Here is an 8,158-nt window from a genome sequence, read left to right as displayed (position 1 = left end):
CTCAAGCTAGCTAGCTCAAGCTCAAGCTCAAGCTAGCTAGCTAGCTCAAGCTCAAGCTAGCTAGCTAGCTCAAGCTCAAGCTAGCTAGCTAGCTCAAGTTCAAGCTAGCTAGCTAGCTCAAGCTCAAGCTAGCTAGCTCAAGCTCAAGCTAGCTAGCTCAAGCTCAAGCCAGCTAGCTCAAGCTCAAGCTCAAGCTAGCTAGCTAGCTCAAGCTCAAGCTCAAGCTAGCTAGCTAGCTCAAGTTCAAGCTAGCTAGCTAGCTCAAGCTCAAGCTAGCTAGCTCAAGCTCAAGCTAGCTAGCTCAAGCTCAAGCCAGCTAGCTCAAGCTCAATCTCAAGCTAGCTAGCTAGCTCAAGCTCAAGCTAGCTAGCTCAAGCTCAAGCTAGCTAGCTAGCTAGCTCAAGCTCAAGCTCAAGCTAGCTAGCTCAAGCTCAAGCTCAAGCTAGCTAGCTCAAGCTCAAGCTCAAGCTAGCTAGCTCAAGCTCAAGCTCAAGCTAGCTAGCTCAAGCTCAAGCTCAAGCTAGCTAGCTAGCTCAAGCTCAAGCTAGCTAGCTCAAGCTCAAGCTCAAGCTCAAGCTAGCTAGCTAGCTAGCTCAAGCTCAAGCTCAAGCTAGCTAGCTAGCTCAAGCTCAAGCTAGCTAGCTCAAGCTCAAGCCAGCTAGCTCAAGCTCAAGCTCAAGCTAGCTAGCTAGCTCAAGCTCAAGCTAGCTAGCTCAAGCTCAAGCCAGCTAGCTCAAGCTCAAGCTCAAGCTCAAGCTAGCTAGCTAGCTCAAGCTCAAGCTAGATAGCTAGCTCAAGCTAGCTAGCTAGCTCAAGCTCAAGCTCAAGCTAGCTAGCTAGCTAGCTCAAGCTCAAGCTAGCTAGCTCAAGCTCAAGCCAGCTAGCTCAAGCTCAAGCTCAAGCTAGCTAGCTAGCTCAAGCTCAAGCTAGCTAGCTCAAGCTCAAGCTCAAGCGAGCTAGCTAGCTCAAGCTCAAGCTAGCTAGCTAGCTCAAGCTCAAGCTAGCTAACTCAAGCTAACTCAGCTAGCTCAAGCTAACTCAAGCTAGCTAAAGCTAACTCAAGCTAACTCAAGCTAACTCAAGCTAACTCAAGCTAGCTAAAGCTAACTCAAGCTAACTCAAGCTAACCCGAGCTAACTCAAGCTAGCTCAAGCTAACCCAAGCTAGCTAAAGCTAACTCAAGCTAACTCAAGCTAATTCAAGCTAACTCAAGCTAACTCAAGCTAACTCAAGCTAACTCAAGCTAGTTCAAGCTAACTCAAGCTAGCTAAAGCTAACTCAAGCTAACTCAAGCTAACTCAAGCTAGCTCAAGCTAACTCAAGCTAGTTCAAGCTAACTCAAGCTAGCTAAAGCTAACTCAAGCTAACTCAAGCTAACTCAAGCTAGCTCAAGCTAACTCAAGCTAACTCAAGCTAACTCAAGCTAACCCGAGCTAACTCAAGCTAACTCAAGGTAGCTAAAGCTAGTTCAAGCTAGCTCAAGCTAGCTAAAGCTAAGACAAGCTAACTCAAGCTAACTCAAGCTAACTCAAGCTAACTCAAGCTAGTTCAAGCTAACTCAAGCTAGCTAAAGCTAACTCAAGCTAACTCAAGCTAACTCAAGCTAGCTCAAGCTAACTCAAGCTAGTTCAAGCTAACTCAAGCTAGCTAAAGCTAACTCAAGCTAACTCAAGCTAACTCAAGCTAGCTCAAGCTAACTCAAGCTAGTTCAAGCTAACTCAAGCTAGCTAAAGCTAACTCAAGCTAACTCAAGCTAACTCAAGCTAACTCAAGCTAGCTAAAGCTAACTCAAGCTAACTCAAGCTAACCCGAGCTAACTCAAGCTAGCTCAAGCTAACCCAAGCTAGCTAAAGCTAACTCAAGCTAACTCAAGCTAATTCAAGCTAACTCAAGCTAACTCAAGCTAACTCAAGCTAACTCAAGCTAGCTAAAGCTAACTCAAGCTAACTCAAGCTAACTCAAGCTAACCCGAGCTAACTCAAGCTAACTCAAGGTAGCTAAAGCTAGTTCAAGCTAACTCAAGCTAGCTAAAGCTAAGACAAGCTAACTCAAGCTAACTCAAGCTAACTCAAGCTAACTCAAGCTAACTCAAGCTAGTTCAAGCTAACTCAAGCTAACTCAAGCTAACTCAAGCTAGCTAAAGCTAACTCAAGCTAACTCAAGCTAACTCAAGCTAACCCGAGCTAACTCAAGCTAACTCAAGGTAGCTAAAGCTAGTTCAAGCTAGCTCAAGCTAGCTAAAGCTAAGACAAGCTAACTCAAGCTAACTCAAGCTAACTCAAGCTAGTTCAAGCTAACTCAAGCTAGCTAAAGCTAACTCAAGCTAACTCAAGCTAACTCAAGCTAGCTCAAGCTAACTCAAGCTAGTTCAAGCTAACTCAAGCTAGCTAAAGCTAACTCAAGCTAACTCAAGCTAACTCAAGCTAACTCAAGCTAGCTAAAGCTAACTCAAGCTAACTCAAGCTAACCCGAGCTAACTCAAGCTAGCTCAAGCTAACCCAAGCTAGCTAAAGCTAACTCAAGCTAACTCAAGCTAATTCAAGCTAACTCAAGCTAACTCAAGCTAACTCAAGCTAACCCGAGCTAACTCAAGCTAACTCAAGGTAGCTAAAGCTAGTTCAAGCTAACTCAAGCTAGCTAAAGCTAAGACAAGCTAACTCAAGCTAACTCAAGCTAACTCAAGCTAACTCAAGCTAACTCAAGCTAGTTCAAGCTAACTCAAGCTAACTCAAGCTAACTCAAGCTAGCTAAAGCTAACTCAAGCTAACTCAAGCTAACTCAAGCTAACCCGAGCTAACTCAAGCTAACTCAAGGTAGCTAAAGCTAGTTCAAGCTAGCTCAAGCTAGCTAAAGCTAAGACAAGCTAACTCAAGCTAACTCAAGCTAACTCAAGCTAGTTCAAGCTAACTCAAGCTAGCTAAAGCTAACTCAAGCTAACTCAAGCTAACTCAAGCTAGCTCAAGCTAACTCAAGCTAGTTCAAGCTAACTCAAGCTAGCTAAAGCTAACTCAAGCTAACTCAAGCTAACTCAAGCTAACTCAAGCTAGCTAAAGCTAACTCAAGCTAACTCAAGCTAACCCGAGCTAACTCAAGCTAGCTCAAGCTAACCCAAGCTAGCTAAAGCTAACTCAAGCTAACTCAAGCTAATTCAAGCTAACTCAAGCTAACTCAAGCTAACTCAAGCTAACTCAAGCTAGCTAAAGCTAACTCAAGCTAACTCAAGCTAACTCAAGCTAACCCGAGCTAACTCAAGCTAACTCAAGGTAGCTAAAGCTAGTTCAAGCTAACTCAAGCTAGCTAAAGCTAAGACAAGCTAACTCAAGCTAACTCAAGCTAACTCAAGCTAACTCAAGCTAACTCAAGCTAGTTCAAGCTAACTCAAGCTAACTCAAGCTAACTCAAGCTAGCTAAAGCTAACTCAAGCTAACTCAAGCTAACTCAAGCTAACCCGAGCTAACTCAAGCTAACTCAAGGTAGCTAAAGCTAGTTCAAGCTAGCTCAAGCTAGCTAAAGCTAAGACAAGCTAACTCAAGCTAACTCAAGCTAACTCAAGCTAGTTCAAGCTAACTCAAGCTAGCTAAAGCTAACTCAAGCTAACTCAAGCTAACTCAAGCTAGCTCAAGCTAACTCAAGCTAGTTCAAGCTAACTCAAGCTAGCTAAAGCTAACTCAAGCTAACTCAAGCTAACTCAAGCTAACTCAAGCTAGCTAAAGCTAACTCAAGCTAACTCAAGCTAACCCGAGCTAACTCAAGCTAGCTCAAGCTAACCCAAGCTAGCTAAAGCTAACTCAAGCTAACTCAAGCTAATTCAAGCTAACTCAAGCTAACTCAAGCTAACTCAAGCTAACTCAAGCTAGCTAAAGCTAACTCAAGCTAACTCAAGCTAACTCAAGCTAACCCGAGCTAACTCAAGCTAACTCAAGGTAGCTAAAGCTAGTTCAAGCTAACTCAAGCTAGCTAAAGCTAAGACAAGCTAACTCAAGCTAACTCAAGCTAACTCAAGCTAACTCAAGCTAACTCAAGCTAACTCAAGCTAGTTCAAGCTAACTCAAGCTAACTCAAGCTAACTCAAGCTAGCTAAAGCTAACTCAAGCTAACTCAAGCTAACTCAAGCTAACCCGAGCTAACTCAAGCTAACTCAAGGTAGCTAAAGCTAGTTCAAGCTAACTCAAGCTAGCTAAAGCTAAGACAAGCTAACTCAAGCTAACTCAAGCTAACTCAAGCTAACTCAAGCTAACTAAAGCTAGTTCAAGCTAACTCAAGCTAGCTAAAGCTAACTCAAGCTAACTCAAGCTAACTCAAGCTAGCTCAAGCTAACTCAAGCTAGTTCAAGCTAACTCAAGCTAGCTAAAGCTAACTCAAGCTAACTCAAGCTAACTCAAGCTAACTCAAGCTAGCTAAAGCTAACTCAAGCTAACTCAAGCTAACCCGAGCTAACTCAAGCTAGCTCAAGCTAACCCAAGCTAGCTAAAGCTAACTCAAGCTAACTCAAGCTAATTCAAGCTAACTCAAGCTAACTCAAGCTAACTCAAGCTAACTCAAGCTAGCTAAAGCTAACTCAAGCTAACTCAAGCTAACTCAAGCTAACCCGAGCTAACTCAAGCTAACTCAAGGTAGCTAAAGCTAGTTCAAGCTAACTCAAGCTAGCTAAAGCTAAGACAAGCTAACTCAAGCTAACTCAAGCTAACTCAAGCTAACTCAAGCTAACTCAAGCTAGTTCAAGCTAACTTAATGAAGTTAACCCAAGCTAACTTGGGTTAATGAAGTCAAACTCAAGCTAACCCGAGCTAACTCAAGCTAACTCAAGCTAATTCAAGCTAACTCAAGCTAACTCAAGCTAATTCAAGCTAGCTAACTCAAGCTAACTCAAGCTAACTCAAGCTAACCCGAGCTAACTCAAGCTAACTCAAGGTAGCTAAAGCTAGTTCAAGCTAGCTCAAGCTAGCTAAAGCTAAGACAAGCTAACTCAAGCTAACTCAAGCTAACTCAAGCTAGTTCAAGCTAACTCAAGCTAGCTAAAGCTAACTCAAGCTAACTCAAGCTAACTCAAGCTAGCTCAAGCTAACTCAAGCTAGTTCAAGCTAACTCAAGCTAGCTAAAGCTAACTCAAGCTAACTCAAGCTAACTCAAGCTAACTCAAGCTAGCTAAAGCTAACTCAAGCTAACTCAAGCTAACCCGAGCTAACTCAAGCTAGCTCAAGCTAACCCAAGCTAGCTAAAGCTAACTCAAGCTAACTCAAGCTAATTCAAGCTAACTCAAGCTAACTCAAGCTAACTCAAGCTAACTCAAGCTAGCTAAAGCTAACTCAAGCTAACTCAAGCTAACTCAAGCTAACCCGAGCTAACTCAAGCTAACTCAAGGTAGCTAAAGCTAGTTCAAGCTAACTCAAGCTAGCTAAAGCTAAGACAAGCTAACTCAAGCTAACTCAAGCTAACTCAAGCTAACTCAAGCTAACTCAAGCTAACTCAAGCTAGTTCAAGCTAACTCAAGCTAACTCAAGCTAACTCAAGCTAGCTAAAGCTAACTCAAGCTAACTCAAGCTAACTCAAGCTAACCCGAGCTAACTCAAGCTAACTCAAGGTAGCTAAAGCTAGTTCAAGCTAACTCAAGCTAGCTAAAGCTAAGACAAGCTAACTCAAGCTAACTCAAGCTAACTCAAGCTAACTCAAGCTAACTAAAGCTAGTTCAAGCTAACTCAAGCTAGCTAAAGCTAACTCAAGCTAACTCAAGCTAACTCAAGCTAGCTCAAGCTAACTCAAGCTAGTTCAAGCTAACTCAAGCTAGCTAAAGCTAACTCAAGCTAACTCAAGCTAACTCAAGCTAACTCAAGCTAGCTAAAGCTAACTCAAGCTAACTCAAGCTAACCCGAGCTAACTCAAGCTAGCTCAAGCTAACCCAAGCTAGCTAAAGCTAACTCAAGCTAACTCAAGCTAATTCAAGCTAACTCAAGCTAACTCAAGCTAACTCAAGCTAACTCAAGCTAGCTAAAGCTAACTCAAGCTAACTCAAGCTAACTCAAGCTAACCCGAGCTAACTCAAGCTAACTCAAGGTAGCTAAAGCTAGTTCAAGCTAACTCAAGCTAGCTAAAGCTAAGACAAGCTAACTCAAGCTAACTCAAGCTAACTCAAGCTAACTCAAGCTAACTCAAGCTAGTTCAAGCTAACTTAATGAAGTTAACCCAAGCTAACTTGGGTTAATGAAGTCAAACTCAAGCTAACCCGAGCTAACTCAAGCTAACTCAAGCTAATTCAAGCTAACTCAAGCTAACTCAAGCTAATTCAAGCTAGCTAACTCAAGCTAACTCAAGCTAACTCAAGCTAGTTCAAGCTAACTTAATGAAGTTAACCCAAGCTAACTTGGGTTAATGAAGTCAAACTCAAGCTAACCCGAGCTAACTCAAGCTAACTCAAGCTAATTCAAGCTAACTCAAGCTAACTCAAGCTAATTCAAGCTAACTCAAGCTAATTCAAGCTAACTCAAGCTAGCTCAAGCTAACTCAAGCTAACCCAAGCTAACTTAAGCTAGCTTAAGCTAATTAAAGCTAATTAAAGCTAACTCAAGCTAACCCAAGCTAACTTAAGCTAGCTCTAGCTGGCTGCCACTGTTAGGCCATTTGGGAGCGCTTTTCTCGCACTCTGATTGGCTGCCACTGTTAGGCCATTTGGGAGCGCTTTTCTCGCACTCTGATTGGCTGCCACTGTTAGGCCATTTGGGAGCGCTTTTCTCGCACTCTGATTGGCTGCCACTGTTAGGCCATTTGGGAGCGCTTTTCTCGCACTCTGATTGGCTGCCACTGTTAGGCCATTTGGGAGCGCTTTTCTCGCACTCTGATTGGCTGCCACTGTTAGGCCATTTGGGAGCGCTTTTCTCGCACTCTGATTGGCTGCCACTGTTAGGCCATTTGGGAGCGCTTTTCTCGCACTCTGATTGGCTGCCACTGTTAGGCCATTTGGGAGCGCTTTTCTCGAACTCTGATTGGCTGCCACTGTTAGGCCATTTGGGAGCGCTTTTCTCGCACTCTGATTGGCTGCCACTGTTAGGCCATTTGGGAGCGCTTTTCTCGCACTCTGATTGGCTGCCACTGTTAGGCCATTTGGGAGCGCTTTTCTCGCACTCTGATTGGCTGCCACTGTTAGGCCATTTGGGAGCGCTTTTCTCGCACTCTGATTGGCTGCCACTGTTAGGCCATTTGGGAGCGCTTTTCTCGCACTCTGATTGGCTGCCACTGTTAGGCCATTTGGGAGCGCTTTTCTCGCACTCTGATTGGCTGCCACTGTTAGGCCATTTGGGAGCGCTTTTCTCGCACTCTGATTGGCTGCCACTGTTAGGCCATTTGGGAGCGCTTTTCTCGCACTCTGATTGGCTGCCACTGTTAGGCCATTTGGGAGCGCTTTTCTCGCACTCTGATTGGCTGCCACTGTTAGGCCATTTGGGAGCGCTTTTCTCGCACTCTGATTGGCTGCCACTGTTAGGCCATTTGGGAGCGCTTTTCTCGCACTCTGATTGGCTGCCACTGTTAGGCCATTTGGGAGCGCTTTTCTCGCACTCTGATTGGCTGCCACTGTTAGGCCATTTGGGAGCGCTTTTCTCGCACTCTGATTGGCTGCCACTGTTAGGCCATTTGGGAGCGCTTTTCTCGCACTCTGATTGGCTGCCACTGTTAGGCCATTTGGGAGCGCTTTTCTCGCACTCTGATTGGCTGCCACTGTTAGGCCATTTGGGAGCGCTTTTCTCGCACTCTGATTGGCTGCCACTGTTAGGCCATTTGGGAGCGCTTTTCTCGCACTCTGATTGGCTGCCACTGTTAGGCCATTTGGGAGCGCTTTTCTCGCACTCTGATTGGCTGCCACTGTTAGGCCATTTGGGAGCGCTTTTCTCGCACTCTGATTGGCTGCCACTGTTAGGCCATTTGGGAGCGCTTTTCTCGCACTCTGATTGGCTGCCACTGTTAGGCCATTTGGGAGCGCTTTTCTCGCACTCTGATTGGCTGCCACTGTTAGGCCATTTGGGAGCGCTTTTCTCGCACTCTGATTGGCTGCCACTGTTAGGCCATTTGGGAGCGCTTTTCTCGCACTCTGATTGGCTGCCACTGTTAGGCCATTTGGGAGCGCTTTTCTCGCACTCTGATTGGCTGCCACTGTTAGGCCATTTGGGAG

The sequence above is a fragment of the Convolutriloba macropyga genome, unplaced genomic scaffold, assembly GCF_964194025.1.
Source record: "Convolutriloba macropyga unplaced genomic scaffold, txConMacr16.3 SCAFFOLD_2614, whole genome shotgun sequence".
NCBI lineage: Eukaryota > Metazoa > Xenacoelomorpha > Acoela > Convolutidae > Convolutriloba > Convolutriloba macropyga.
The sequence above is the reverse complement of the archived record's forward strand: the minus strand, read 5'-3'. Positions refer to the sequence as shown.